Raw genomic sequence first — 15,435 nt, 5'->3', positions numbered from 1 at the left:
AGGGGGAGGGAGGAACGCCACAGATAGGTGCAAGACGAACGATCAAAACCAAAACAAAACACCATGTGCACACGAGCTGCAGACCTATACAGAAACACACGCACACACCGAAGAACAGGGTGATCAGACAGCGGACATGACAACTCTACCTTTTTTAACCGAAACACCCAGAAGTAACAACACATGACCTTCCCACTGTGATTACACAATGCGTTAAGTCGCATATGCACATCGCAGAGCTAGTGCAAAATGAACCTTTGTTTACAAAGTCTAGAAATTGTAATTACTTTTAGAAAATTAGCAATAATTTGGCTAGATAAGACACTTATTCCACAGCTGGGATTGTGTAGAGCCCTTTGAAGCTGTTGGCTCTCACTGAAGTCCACAATTTGGAGAAAAATCCTGGAATGTTTTCCTTATAAACACTTTCCTTAAAGACATGAACATCTTGGATGACACAAGGGTAAATTATCAGGAAATTTTGATTCTGGAATTAAATATTGATGTCTGTGATTTTAAATGGCTGGTATTGGGACCTTTTGTCCACCATACAGCACACCATACTAAATCAACATAGTCTTACATAAAGAAAAAAATATATATGTCTTCGGCACTAGCAGCAGATCCCTAAACACATACAAAAATAAAAAGTAAATAGAAAAATAAATAGCAAAAATGAATCACAAAAATCATATCAGCTTTCCACATATTTTATCTTGGGCAAATTTCAGCAGTAATCCCTTTCTGCCTCTTTGCAAAACCTTTGCTACATTTCAAAGTGGCAAATAAAGTGGTTAAATGTGTTGCTATGGGAACACTTTCCCTGGCAACCCTGGGCAGCCCGGCAACGTGCCAAGCGGTTGCTAGGGCAGAGTTGTCAATCACGTCAGAGGGGTTAGCGTGTATGCCAGGCATGTTGGTGGGACTGAGCTCTGCTGCTGAGAAAAGAGAAATACACACGCACAGCTCTGATCAGCTGCAAAATATGAAGGTCAGCTGGCATTGTAAGGATATTCAGGAACAATCAGAAATATTCAGAGAGCAATTTGACATCCAGCTTCGGCCGTTAATGTAAGAAAAGAGTGGGAAACAAAACAGGAATGTAAGGTTGTTAAACAAATATTTCTATGATAAAAGCTGACTCATAAGGAAACATACAAACTATGGCAGAAATGGGAAGGATATTAGAAACATATGCAGAAGAGCATACAACATTCTTGGAGGAACTCATACTGAGCAATAGCAAAACTATTTGGTGGCACAAAAAAACAAAACAAAACGGGTTCTAAGAGTTTCAAGCTTCGACTCATAGGTGGTATTCAGCTCTGGTGTGTGAGCATTGTAAGTAGAGAAGACAAAGGGTGGAGAATGATGGTGGGAAAGAAGAGTATGGTTACCTGATCACTGACCAGCTGTTCTCCTTTGAGCTTTATGTAGTATGAGTGAACACCTGTAGTCCCTGAGGAGCACCAGAGCAGATCTCATCACAGCTTCTAAAAAGACAAAGGACTGGTGCTTTCAAAAATATTACAAATACACTAATGAATGGCTTTGTGCATACAGTGGCAACAGAAACTTCTGACACATCTTGACACAAGAGAAACTAAAAATTTCATAAATGTTGCATTATATAACAAAACAAGTGGCATCAGTTCATTTTTAATCATTTATTTCTCGGAAAAACACTACCGTTAATTATAAAAAAAATTTAAGGGGTCATATGATGCTTTTTAAAAGATAATTATTTTGTGTATGCGGTGTAACAGAATATGTTGACATGCTTTAATGTACAAAAAACACATTATTGTAGGTCCTCTATGCCCCGCCTCTCTCAAACGCATCCTTTTCTACAAAGTTCTTCGAACATTTGGGCGGCATTACGCCAATATTTCCACATCGTGACGTAGACAAGTGGGGGCGTGTTTGAATGAGCCGTTTTAGGGGTGTGTGGCAGGGTCTTAACTTTGATAAAGAATATCTCTTAGGATTTGAGACTTTAGTCTTTGCAACTTTACAGATCTTTATGCACCAAGAGCTTGTAACACTCCAAAGGGAAAGAAAAAATTGAGATCGCATCATATGACCCCTTTAAATAAAATCCGCAAAAATTGAACTTCGTGAATCGAAACCATACAAACCATGATGTCAAAACCGAGGTACACACCCAATCGTCATGTTTGTGTACAGTTACACTGCTATTTAATGAATCAAAGAAGCATTAAATTAATCAAAAGTGACAGTAAAGACATTTATATTGTCAGAAAAGATTTCGATTTCCAATAATTTCTGTTCTTTTGAACAATGGCTGCTGAAAATTCAGCTTGGCCATTACAGTCCTGCTTGATTTGATATTTTGTTGTATAATTCAAGGGCATTCATACATTTTTAAGAGCAGTCTAGAGAGTTTTTGGACAACAGTGTATTTTAATGATTGAACTAATAATTCTTAAATAATAAAATTAGCTTGATGAAGTTATTTCTGCCTTATGCTTGCAAGCATGTGCTCTCATTTTTCATTTTTATCCAGACACCCAGGGTTGTCCCATGATGCATCATCTTACCCAGATTATTGTGACATCATGTCAAGAATCCATATAACTGTTTAAATATAAACAAACTCCGGCCCCAGATCTCTGGTTTGTAATTCATATTTTATGTCTGTTTTGACAGGCTACTGTGTTCATCTGCATGAGAAAAAAAAATCCACCCTTGTGCCTGGCAGTAATCTTATCTGCATACACCATATTAAACGGGTCACATACAGGTCAGTGCTCATGACGGAAATAAAACAGAAATGAAAGGAGCCTTCAGAAATCAAAATAAGTTCATTTCCATCACCAATTATCTGCATTTATGCGGCTATCAGGGAGAGAAAACCAAAGAAATTCTCTGTTCCAGGCCAATTTCATAGTCTGAAGCATAACATATCTAACACTATTAAACAGAGCAACATAAATTCCCATGAGCTGTTATTCTGTTCCACATACTTTGTGTCCTAGGGTGAGAACAGAACCCACACTAATCTGATCAGTCCTGACGAGGACTCACAGCGAGTCACAACAATCCTCGGAGGAGAGGAGGATGCATGCTGCAGTTCTGGCTAGAGAGGATTAATTTCAAAGGCTTGGCAGGCGTTAGTTCACTTGAGTCAAGTGTAAATAGGACTTATATTATGCTTGATAGTCCTTTTAATATCCATGATTGCCAAAGTGGTCCTTCTATATACATATTTATATGATTACGTTAATAGGTTCAGTGAGATCTTTAGAGATCAGACGGCAGATCGCAGTAGCACCGTAACAGGATAAGATGGTCTGAAATCACTTTTGATGACTTTTGATGGGTGAAATATTACTCTGCTTTTATTTCTATTATTAAACCTTTACCAAAACTAAAATCTAAAAAAATATATATAACTGCCCTATAAATGCCCCCTAAAACCTGAAATAATACCTATCCATCAATTATTTACTTATCTGCCACAATAATTCAATGTTTTTGAATTATCCTCATTTGGAGGCTTTGCTCAACAAGTACTGATATGCAAAATCAATACAATGATTTTAAAGGATCATGTGACACTAAAGACTGCAGTAATGATGCTGAAAATTCAGCTTTGACATCAGATGAATAAAATACATTAAGATAGACAATTTTTAAATGGTAGTGCATATTTTTTAATGATTTATTAAATTCATATTTTTTTATGAAGTTGCATTTTAATCAGTTTACAACATTTAAAGCTATAAAGTGCCTTAATGGTCTCCAAAAGCCAATTTGTCAGCAATCTTTCTGACCATCAAACTGCCCAATTGTGATCTTTCTACTAAGCATTTGTATGACAATTTTTCCTGTGCTTGTAGCTGCTCTTATCATAAGCATGAGCTCCATCTACACAAGGGACTTCATAGATCCTTTCATTTTTTTTCCAAGGCAGAACTGGACCATGGATACATTCATCTGTGCCTTTTGTTTGTGTGTGCACGTCTGTGCCTCCCCATAACTATGCTGGTACCCCTGCATACAACGGATGTATAGAGGAACCTTTTGTACCTCATTTTTAGAGAGGAAATGTTGCTCCATCTTCCCCCCTGGTTGGCCCCTCATGGGTAATGCCTGATTGACCAAAGCACCTCTTAAAGGGGTCAAAGGGCAGACAAAACAGTCTGGTGTCATGGCAACCTGACTCTCAGCAACCACAATGATAAGGTATGCAGGGAGAGCTTTGAACAGGCTGTCCGTCAAATTATTCTCAAAACCCTCTGTTGGTTTTCAGATAGGGACACAGACAAACAGCGACACACAAACTCTTAAACATGATGATTGACGGGCATGTTTTAAAGATACTAAAACTAAATAAATAGAGTAAATAAATATTTGAAAATGATAAATGTCAAATTATGGTATGTATCTACAGTATATAGACTAAAAGCATATAAGAAAGTATATTCATCACAATACACTGACATTACATTTCTGACAATAATATTTATCTTCTTATTTTATTTCCATAGAGAATCTGTCTAATTATTAGTATAGTTTTCCAGCATCAAACATTGTGCATGTGGCTCCTTTAACTCTCACAACCAACTCCATCATTTAATTACCATTTTTTTCTCCTATACTCAACACTGCATGATATACAGCTTCCCCATTTCATGAATGTTAATGTCTTATGCCTGAATATCTACTTTTATTATGTAATTTATGTTTCTCTGCTGGTGTGCTGCAATATGTAATTTTGTATCACGCTACCAAATAACGTGACCTCATAACACATGACCAACAGTATGTGAGATGTTGTCAATTAATTGGGGGGTGGGGGGTGGGGGGTGCAAAAAAAAAGAAAAAAAGGCTAAAGCTGTTGCAGAGTACATTTCCATTGACTAACACTAAACCTATTTATGCATGTCTATGCCTAGCAAGTGATCCCTCCCTAGATGGATTTGGGCACAGTACGAGGTGAGTTCACAGTTCTTTGTGTTCAGTGGATAAATGGAAGGCAAATGCATTCAGATCAATACTGTGCCATGAGAGGGGCCCAGAGTGTGTGAGAGAGGAGGGGGAATTGGTGGAATTGGACAATGGAGCCACTGATTAATCATTCCTGTGCTCTTATTGACTTTCTGTTAAAGGGGTGAGTCACAACCTAATTTATGTGAATGTGTGTGTGTGTGTGTTTGTTTTGGGTATAAATTGGTCCACAGAAGTTTGCTAAATCTGAAGGAAGCCTTCAGCTGGAAAATTATACATACATAAATTAAATAATTGCATTAAATTATGTTATATAAATATATTTTACATACTTGTTAGAAGTCTAGGGTTTGTAGAATTATTTAATCTCTTATGCTCACCAATGCTGCACCTATTTGATCAAAAATAGAGTAAACTGAAGTTCAAAATACTATAACACATTTTTAAACAACATATATATATATATATATATATATATATATATATAGATTTAATAGATTTAAAGTGGTAAATATATTTTACAATTTAATTTATTATTGATGGCAAAGCTAAATTTTCAGCATCATTACTCCAGTCTTCAGTGTCTCATGATCGCTTTAGAAATTATTCTAATATGCTGCTTTGCTCAATATTATTAATTACTATTTTCAGTGTTGCAAACAGTTGTGCTGCTTAATATTCTTAATATGCTATATATATATATATATATATATTATAGCATTATAAATGTCATTATTGTCACGTAAAACCATTTAATCATGCATCCTTTGTGAACAATTATTTTATTATAGTTATATAATAATTATATAAATATATTTTAAGTAAAACAAAGATGAATGTAATTGTTTTATGAAATATATTTTATTATACTACAATAAAAATGATAGATAATTGCCCCCCCCCCCTAAATTGTATTATTTTTTTTATTTTTTTTGTGATATTTTGGAAGTGCCTGTATGTTTTTTAAGACAGGATAAAGAGTTTGACTGTGTGTTAACAGCACATGATAATGGGCATCCCATGGGGGGTTAAATACAGACACATATCAGCCGAGCAGACACAACACAGGAGGTCATCGGACAAAGCTGGGGGGAAGGGAAGTATCACATTTCCCCGGCTTTGACATCTGACCTTCTGGCTGTGACCTTGTACATCGTCTGAGAGGGCAGACGGGCACAGCCGAGCACAAATCACCTCCTTCTCCAGAAGATAATGCTGTATGATCACTGTATGACTCCTTTATTGTTTAGCCATTTCTCTTGTTCTCTATACCTGTTTCTGCTGATAAATATGTATTGTGTCAACTTTAACTAGTTAGCTTTGCATAACCCTTCAAATCCACAGGCAGAAAATCAGGTCAGGCTCAAATCCACAGCATAGTGTGAAGCCAACAACATAGAGTTCACTGAGTGACTCTTTTTCCAGTATTCAAGCCATTAATGCATACAAACTGAGAGCATTTGAGAAGCTTTCATCATATTAATTAGGAAATACTACTGCTGAAGTGCTATCAACTGTCATTTAAGAGTCAAACATGCTTTTCTCACTGTGACCAAACCATAATAGCAGAACTAACCACATCATACTATACAGTAAAATTTGTACTTGTATCTACTGATCTTATTCTTACTCTACCATGTTTTCCATTAGCCGTTAAACTTCACCTTGAACTTGAACAATTCACAAGTGTTTGCGCTTGATCTGTTTCCTGACCTTTCATTGCTCAAAGCAAACGTCCCGAGAAGGGGAACCATGGTTACGGCAGCTTTCATCTTACAGTCTGGTTCCTCTACACTGCATGAACCCAAAAGCCACAGCTGCTTTTTAACCAGTCATCTTTTCACTTTTTACTGCCATTGGACCAGTAAACAGTACATTCGTTTTCCTCATCCATTCCTCCATAAAAAGGCAAATGCAATCCAAGGCCCCCATGACTGTCCCTAAAAGGCCTGAAGCATCCAAAAAAACATGTTTCTTATGAGGCTGCTGGGTATTCAGTGCTGCTTCGAAGAGTCTGCTGTTTTTATGTTTGGTTCTGAGCTGAGAGCTTCAACAAAGCCTGTACTGATAAATGATAAATTGAAAAATTCTCAAAATGTCGATATGGCAGCCAAAATAATTAGTTTCATTTTTCAAAACTAATGAAAAATGTCAATATATACACTTTTGTTCAAAAGTTTGGGTTTAGCATTTTAGCTAATATAAATTCTATTCTAGCAAGGACACGTTCAAAGAAGCAGTACATTGTTACAAAACATTTGAAATAAATGCTGTTCTTTTGCACTTTCTTTTAAATTAAAGACTGATTTTACAACTGTTTCATTGATGATAATAATAAGAAATGTTTCTTGAGCAACAAATAATTCGAATGGTAGAATGACTTCTGAAGGTGTGCAGCACAGGAACAAACTTCATTAAAATAATTATTTAAAATTATAACTGTTTAATGACTGGAGAAACTATAGCTTTAGCTTAGACATCTAATCCGAGACATCTCCATCTTTTAAAACCAAGAAAGAAACAGCATAAAACCCTTCAGTTTAATGAATCTTAAAATCATTAAGGCATCTTTTAAGATTTTCTTCATGTGTAATGAAGTTCAAAGCCTTGATATCACAACAATAAACGCATAACTAACAATGTAGTTGATAAGTCAAATCTAAATATAACCATTCATTATTAATTCAGATGAGAAAATAAACCTAGTTTCTCATTTGTTTAATTTTTTTTTTCTTTTGAATTGGGAAATGGACTAAAATACCCTTTGAATCTGGTGAGACTATGCCTGTCTTTTCCCTGATTCCCAAAAGGGCTTAAAGACACATATCACAAGCTCTTGGGACAGAGTGTGACACAAATACAGTTTTCTGGGAGCACACACACACACAAGAAGGAGCAGAATAACAACCTGGAGAGTGTAGGATCAGAGGATAAGATAGCAGAGACAGGCAGGAGATAGGGATGCAGACATGAACAAAGTGCACACACAGATGGGAGAGAGAAAGCCAAGACAGAGAAAGCTATCTCCACAAGAAAGACAGGGATACAACACAAATAAAAGAGCACTGAGACACTGGAACAAAGGTACAACTGAAAAGCGGGTCCACCCTGAAGCTGCAGGCCATATGTTCAACTGAATTTGTAAAGTTAAAACCAAATAACGCCCTGCTTTCGGTGGTGAATGAGTACATAATACCCCAATTTGCATATTTGTACGCCTGTGAATATGTGGCATATGTTGCCCTATATTGCATTTTACATAACATGAATGATGGAAATTTTTCATTTCTGGGTGCTAGAGACTGTAAGCTACTTCTGGATGAGCAGATGCAGCATATAGTATACTACCATAAAACATTCGGGTTTTGTAATGTTTTTGAAGCAAGGTGCCATTTGTTTAAACAGAAATACAGTAAATACAGTACTATTGGGAAATATTACAATTGAAAGTTTCCAGCAGCCATTACTCCAGCTTCAGTGTAGGGCTGATTGATTTTTTCCAATTTTATCGATTAACTCGAATTTAATGATTTGCCATGATTTTATTTTTTTAGAAATCGTGTAATCATGATTTTGAATAAAAGTATTACCAAACGTTAGAATTTTTTAGAACAAGACACTTTGACCAGATGCCAATGATAACATTATAAAGAAAAGAACAATCTAACTGTATGTTGGCGCACGTGATTAACTGCCTTATGTTTGACATGCTCATATCGTTCGCCGTCCCCATTCACACAGAATTAGCATTTGAGTTGACAAAGATGCAACGCAAGCAGTGGAACAGGGAAAAACATGCAAGAAGATTGGAGTGAACTTTTTTTAACTTGAGCGCCATGTTTTTAGAATGCCGTTTCATGCACGAGAGTGCAATGGTCAAACACGTCTATGTTTGCATAGAAAAAACTATGGAAAAGCAGCGCAAGTGAATAAAAAACCTGTAACTACTACTGTATGTCAAATATTTTATGTTTGCATCATGGTTACAGGCTGAAAGCTGCTGTTGTTTTTACAGAACATCTAAAGTTAATAATAGTCTACTTGTGTTATACTTTAAGTCATTTTGAATTTGAAGTACCTGAATTTTGAAAAAAAATGAAGCATTTTCCTCTTATTTATTTATGAACATATAACATATATAAGACAAGTTCGTACAATATGTAGTTGTACTTCATGCATCTTTTCTGCAAAGATACTTAACAAGGGATCAGTCAAATGTTTTGAAAAAAATTAGCCAAATTGCCCAGCCCTTCAGTGTCACATGATCATTTAGAAATCGTTCTAATATGCGGATTTGGGCGCAAGAAACCTTTATTACTATTATGAGTACTGAGCTTAACACCTCGGTGCACAGTAAAGATGGATGGATGGATGGATGGATGGATGGAGGGATAGATAGTTTTTAAATCTAATATTTATAATGTATTTTATTTTGCTTTATTTAAATTACAAATATTTAAATAGTTTGATTTATTTTTTAGCTTATACTAAACATATTTACTATGACTTATTGATCATATACTTTTTTTGTTTACAGTAGAGAAACCATTATACCATTTTTTCATGATCCTTTTATGAATAGGAAGTCATTATTTGATATAGTATAAATCTTTTGTAGCATTATGAATGTATTTACTGTCACTTTTGATCAATTTATGCATTCTTGCTGAATAAAACTTTTCAACTTTTTGCTACTCCCTCTCCCTTTTCTTCATAGAAGGAGCCTGAAATGGGCAGCATTTGGTTATAAGAAAGATCTTCGACATAAATCATATGCAAATAAGCACTAGGCAAACAGTGCACGTGGCTACATTTATATAACACAAACACACATATATAGCCTTCCCCCTTTTTCACCCAACCCCCTACATCTCAGTCGTCTTAGCAGGAGAGCGAGGAAACAAAGAAAGAATGAGAGGATGCATAACAATTCCATGTGGGAAAAAGTGAAGGTTGAAACATGAAAATGAGACCTAGCTAAAGCAAAAGCCAGTGAGGGAGTTTGCTGAGGCAAGCAGCAGCGCTGTGACCTACTAATGCAAAACTGAGGAATTCTCATTGCTGACCCGAAACACATTCCTCTAGACTGCAGATATTAACCCACACGCGACCACTGTATGCACACACACACCCACACATGATCATAAGAGCTATACACATGCTAGCAAACCTCAGGTGCGACGATACACAGTCATGACCTAATGTCATCTCACTTGGTCATGCATACTAACACTTCTGTGTCAACTTCACTGTGTAAACGTGTATAGCGCACACATACTGAACACATAATAGCTGGTGGTTCGCCAGTAATTCGTACGTCAGCACTCCAGGTAAACACACAGTTCTACAGTAGTCAGGCAACTGTTAATTAGCCCCATACTGTCAGCACATTTAACTATGCAGGTGCAAAATATCATCCTGAAAAACATCACCTCCACTATAGCTCCACAGGAAATACTGCCTTTCAGTTCAAATAAATACACATTATTCTTAAAGGGATAGCTCATTATTTACTGACCCTCATGTCGTTCCAAACTTGTATGACTTTCTTTCTTCTGTGTAATACAAAAGAGGATATTTTCGAAAAATGTCTTGTGTATTTTTTTGGCCACAAAAGGGAAGTCAGTGTTATTGATTGTTGTTTTGATTCAGACCCCTTTGACTTTCACTGTGTGGCTAAAAACACAATGAGACATTTTTCTAAATATCTTCTTTTGTATTACACAGAAGAAAGGAAGTCATGCAGGTTGGAATGACATCAGTGTTATTTTAATTTATTATTACTATTTAGAATGTTGTCATTTATAATGCAATGTTTTGAAGTTTTCATTTTAATTGTTATGAAAGGTTATGTTCTTTTATGTGTCATATTTCTATATTACTTTATTATTATTTCAGTTGTAGTTTTAGCAATTACAGTATGTCAACTACAGTTTATTTATTTCTGCTATACTTCATTTTGTTATATTTTAGCTTTATTTTAATTACTGAACATTTTTAATAGTTTCATTTTTACGTTTAGTTAAAATAAAGAAAACTGAACAATATGAGGGTGAGAGAGACAATGATGATATTTTTTTAAAGTGAATTATCCATTTAAATTTGGGATTACATTTCACTTAAACAATAACTGAAAAAAATATTCAATTAAGGTTTGCCATTATGAGCAGAATCACAGGAATCAGGTTAATTAAGAACTCAATGAGTGCAGTTACATTGAATAATTTTTCTTTCTTTTTTTACCATGCAAGTCATTTAAAGAAGACAGAAATGTTTCCTTACCAGAATTTCTTTAAAACAGGATCATAAAAATTTTTTTTTGCTCTACTGAATGTAATACATATCCACCTGTTGTTGAGAATGGCAACAGCTCCCTAACAAATATCTTAATTCAACCTAATTTGGATAATGAAGTGGCCTGAGATTTGATGAAAGTAATGTTACCTAAAAATATACAGTAACTAACCACTACAGTTTAGTGCAATTAGACACATTCACGGACATCTCTGAAACCAGAAGAATGAGGATAATTGTTGTTTATATTACATGTAGAAATGCCATCTTTATACAGAGCCCATAGGAATAAAGTTTTTGTTTTTTTTACAATAGCAAATGGCATCGCTCATTAATACATTTTTGTTACTTTGACTGCACAATGTTGAACCAATTTACAATATAAAAAGTAAAAGCCTGAAGTTAATTGAAGTACTGCATAAAAAAACAGTAGCAGTGGAGCTCCACTGCGGGTGTTTTTCTATTGGATGAAAATGAATTTTCCACATTCTATTCCTCGGTGAAAAATTGTAAGAGAGGAGACAGCACTTATGTCAAACCTATTGATTTCCTGAGCACTTGTGAGGGTGGGCTCTAGCAATCTGAGTCACTTGAACATATGGAGAGTCAATGGCCCTTGTACTGGTTTGTGCTGCTGGTAGTATTCAAGACTTGAGGCTCAAGGTGATTTATTTGTGGTACTGAATACTGATTGATGTGGTACTCTACTGTATGAATGCACTTGTGAATCAATGATGAATGTAGTTTCAAAATTCAAGGAAACTGAGGTTTTTACACCATTAGACACTACTGTAATTTCTACAGTTATTTACTGTATATCTCCCAGTATACTTACTGTATTTTTTTAATAGATGTATTCTACTGTATTTGCTGTAACAGCCTCTTTGGCTCCATTCTATTAAGGTTGTTTTATTTTTCCTCATTTTTTACATTTGGCTTGACGATTTGCCCTGCACCAGCTTGGTACTGACTATGTTGGACGTGTTTCATCGCTTGTAATGATTGGCAAATCCATTTGTCCTTCGTGTTAGAAAAAGCATGAGTGCTTTGAGTACTACTGTATGTCAGAAATATACCGGCACATCAGTTTACTGTCCTCATCCACTGTAAATAGTATATATATAATGTCTTTCGTCAAGTTATGCTGCGTTGGTCGATTATAGCACACAAACATCAATGCAAATGGAACATCCATTCTTTTGGGGTTTGATTAACACAGACTACAAAAACACAAGTGAAAAGGGATGGTCAAAAAATGAATTCCTACGTTCTGTTTGACAATATAAACTAAAACCGAACAAAACCATATTTTTCCCCTTTCTGGTGCCTAGCTAACCCCCTTTATGTATATAACTGACAGATATTAGACATTAGGTTCTCAAACTTTTTGACTTAATTTTTAAAGTTGTTTTCTAGTTGTTCATGATTTGCTGGATATGATCAAGTATAAGGATTTTTACAGATATTTTTCCTCATACATTTTAACCGATAAAATATTTTAGAGTTTGCTTTAGTTTGCGTAACTAGAAAAATGTATATTCATTATGCCCATGGTGTTATAAGACTTTAAAAACTTACATTATTCCAGTCCCAGATCTAGAAACCGCACTTTTAAAATGAGTCTTCCTCATATTTTCAGATTTTCCAAGTGCAAGGCAATCCTGGTTCTTCAAAGACAAAAAAATAAAAAAATTCATTAAAAAGATAAATATCTTGAATTTTAGTTGCATTATCTTATTTGAAATGATTTATAGCTATCTTGAGGCCCCTCAGGAAGTTGTGGGCCCTGGACCCCTGGTTGAGAAGCACTGCATTAGACTCTGTTTGCTCTGAACATTTGTTCTACATCTTCACATTTCATGCATGGATTGAGGTTTAGATGGAAGATGTTCAAGCATCTTTCCTATTATTTACTACCTCCATGCTCTTTTAACATTAAACTGAATTGTCTTCTGCAATTGAAAACCTTTAGGCAGTAAAAGGAATGCACTTTTGCAGTTAAATGATGATACACTGTGCAAAGTTCATGAAGAACTCAAAGTGTTTACAAATAAACACCATTTTTAAGAACATAAAAGCAAGAAAGTTACTGGACAGGGAATTAAAAATCATAGTATCAAAACACACAAGCTCTTAACTTTGTCTTCATAGGATTATCCCTAAAGCAAACATCATTTCATTTTTGATCACTAGACTACCGTTATGTTGGCAGGTTAGCAGGAACCATGAGGTTAGAGGCAGTAGAGGATAATCACTGTGGAGACAGTTATGCAGTCAGATGTGAGATATAAAACCCTGAAAGAAACACATATGCAAGCAAAGAGACAGAGGATGGGATAGCATGCTGTTATCAAAATATAAGAGGAGAATAAAAACACAGAAGGAGAATAAACACAGAAAGGGGGAAATTGTTCATAATTGTTCATTAAATATTAAAATCTGTTTTCATTGGTTTGATGAACACAAGCGTTGCAGCGGTGAACCTTTTTGCAAGGGTGCAGACAGAGGAAGACAGACGGTGGGGATGAGGGGTGATGGGAGGAGCGTGGTACGGAGAGAGAAGAGGGGACACCCCAATAAAGGGACTACGCTACATTTCAACGATTCAAGTGAAACAAAAGTGGCACAAACTGAGGAGGCCAGGACTGACTTTACATAAAGATCACACTCTCCGCAAGTGCATCAGTGCAGAAGTAACTTAACTGATGCAAATGGTAAGTACTAAAGCTTTTATGTGATCATCCTGTCTTGTGGGCCCCATTTTAGCCTTTTTGAGTAGTCATGAATATTAGTCTAACCTGTTAACAATAAAGTGTCTAACAAAAATACACAACCAAAGCTAATACGTGTCACACAAGAAAACAAAACGTGATTGCTGCAGGGAGGAAAATGTGATGGAAGAGGAAGGAAAAGTACTTAAAGTCTGCAAACGAATGGTTACTTTTGCAAGTAAAGAAGCAGAAAGCACATTTATACACTAATAAACAACCCAGGAATTATATGAAATATGATATGAAAAAAAAATGATGAAAAATGAAGACAAAAAATGACCCAAACAAGAGCAAAGTGAAAAGTGAAATACCAGCAAGTGTTGGAATAGACCGGCGGCTTCCTTTCCCTCGATTTTGCCCACTTCCAGGTCAGCCATCCCTCGTTTCTCCTCTTACGGGTTCCTCTCCTACTTTACTCTTCTCCCTCTCGTATTTCACATTTCTGCCAGTCCACTCTCTTCAGTCTTGCGCTCTTCTTTTACCCCCTCCTTCTCTCTCTCTCTCTCTCTCTCTCTCTCTCTCTCTCTCTCTCTCTCTCTGCCTTTTCATCATTCCTCCTCACAGACACCTCTTTCTTCCGCTTTCTTTCTTTCTTTACGGATAAGTGTAGAGAAGAAGGGGAGGGGGAGGGAAACCTGCACCGTAAAGAGAGCAAGACTTCTGTGTTACAAGTAAAAAAAGGGCCTCTCAATGAGAAACAGGCTATCCCAGTGTGTGATACACAGCTGAGAGAGAGAGAGCCGCATTGAGCCGGTTTCTCCACCCGTCGGGAGAAACAGAAATACTAGAGGCTCTTTAAAGCTGTGCACTAAAAGACAACCTGATGAGAGACAAAGAAAAAGAGGAAAAGTGGTGTTTAATAGTATGTGCATGTGTAGGAGAGAGTGAAGGATCGGAATACAGGACAGATCGAGAGAGAGAGAGAGAAGGGGGTGGCATCAGACAGAATATCTTAGTGGGAGGGAAAGAGGAGGAGAGTAGCAGTGAAGAGAAAGCAGAGGGGTGGATTTTTCTCTTCCTCTTGGTCAGGAACATGTAATCTTGCACTTGAACTTGAAACTCTGTCCCTGCTCTGCAACCCCATCCTGGCCTCTCCCTGCCAGAGAACCTCCTGCAGGAGAAACACATCGAACTGAGTCTGGGGAACAAGAAAGGGAAAGTGAACACTGATATGCAGAGCAGAGATGCAGGACAGTCGGAGTAATATCCTGACAGATGACCCCTCAAAAAGACATAGAAATATTATGTGAAAATATAACATTTTCAGTAATCAAGGAGAAAATATTTATGATATTTATTTCCTTTTATAGGCTATGTGAAAAATAAACAAGTGTTGGATAAACAAGTGAATACAGAAAAATACACTGGCCGACATTTTTAGAGTGTTTAGACAACT

General features: G+C 36.2%; 1 long non-coding RNA gene across 2 annotated transcripts; it reads right to left on the bottom strand.

Annotated features, from left to right (window-relative positions):
* Window positions 1-493: 493 nt before the first annotated feature.
* On the bottom strand, window positions 494-14,555 carry LOC132157761 (uncharacterized). 2 transcript variants are annotated; one of them, XR_009437614.1, is made up of 3 exons: window positions 14,351-14,555; window positions 1,398-1,493; window positions 494-938 (listed from the first exon to the last, which is right to left on the bottom strand). It is a non-coding gene; the product is annotated as an uncharacterized LOC132157761 (long non-coding RNA). The 2 variants fall into 2 exon arrangements; XR_009437615.1 differs by having other exon boundaries at window positions 494-935.
* Between the last annotated feature and the right edge of the window lie 880 nt (window positions 14,556-15,435).

The sequence above is a fragment of the Carassius carassius genome, chromosome 15 (assembly GCF_963082965.1).
Source record: "Carassius carassius chromosome 15, fCarCar2.1, whole genome shotgun sequence".
Lineage (NCBI taxonomy): Eukaryota > Metazoa > Chordata > Actinopteri > Cypriniformes > Cyprinidae > Carassius > Carassius carassius.
The sequence above is the reverse complement of the archived record's forward strand: the minus strand, read 5'-3'. Positions and strand labels throughout refer to the sequence as shown.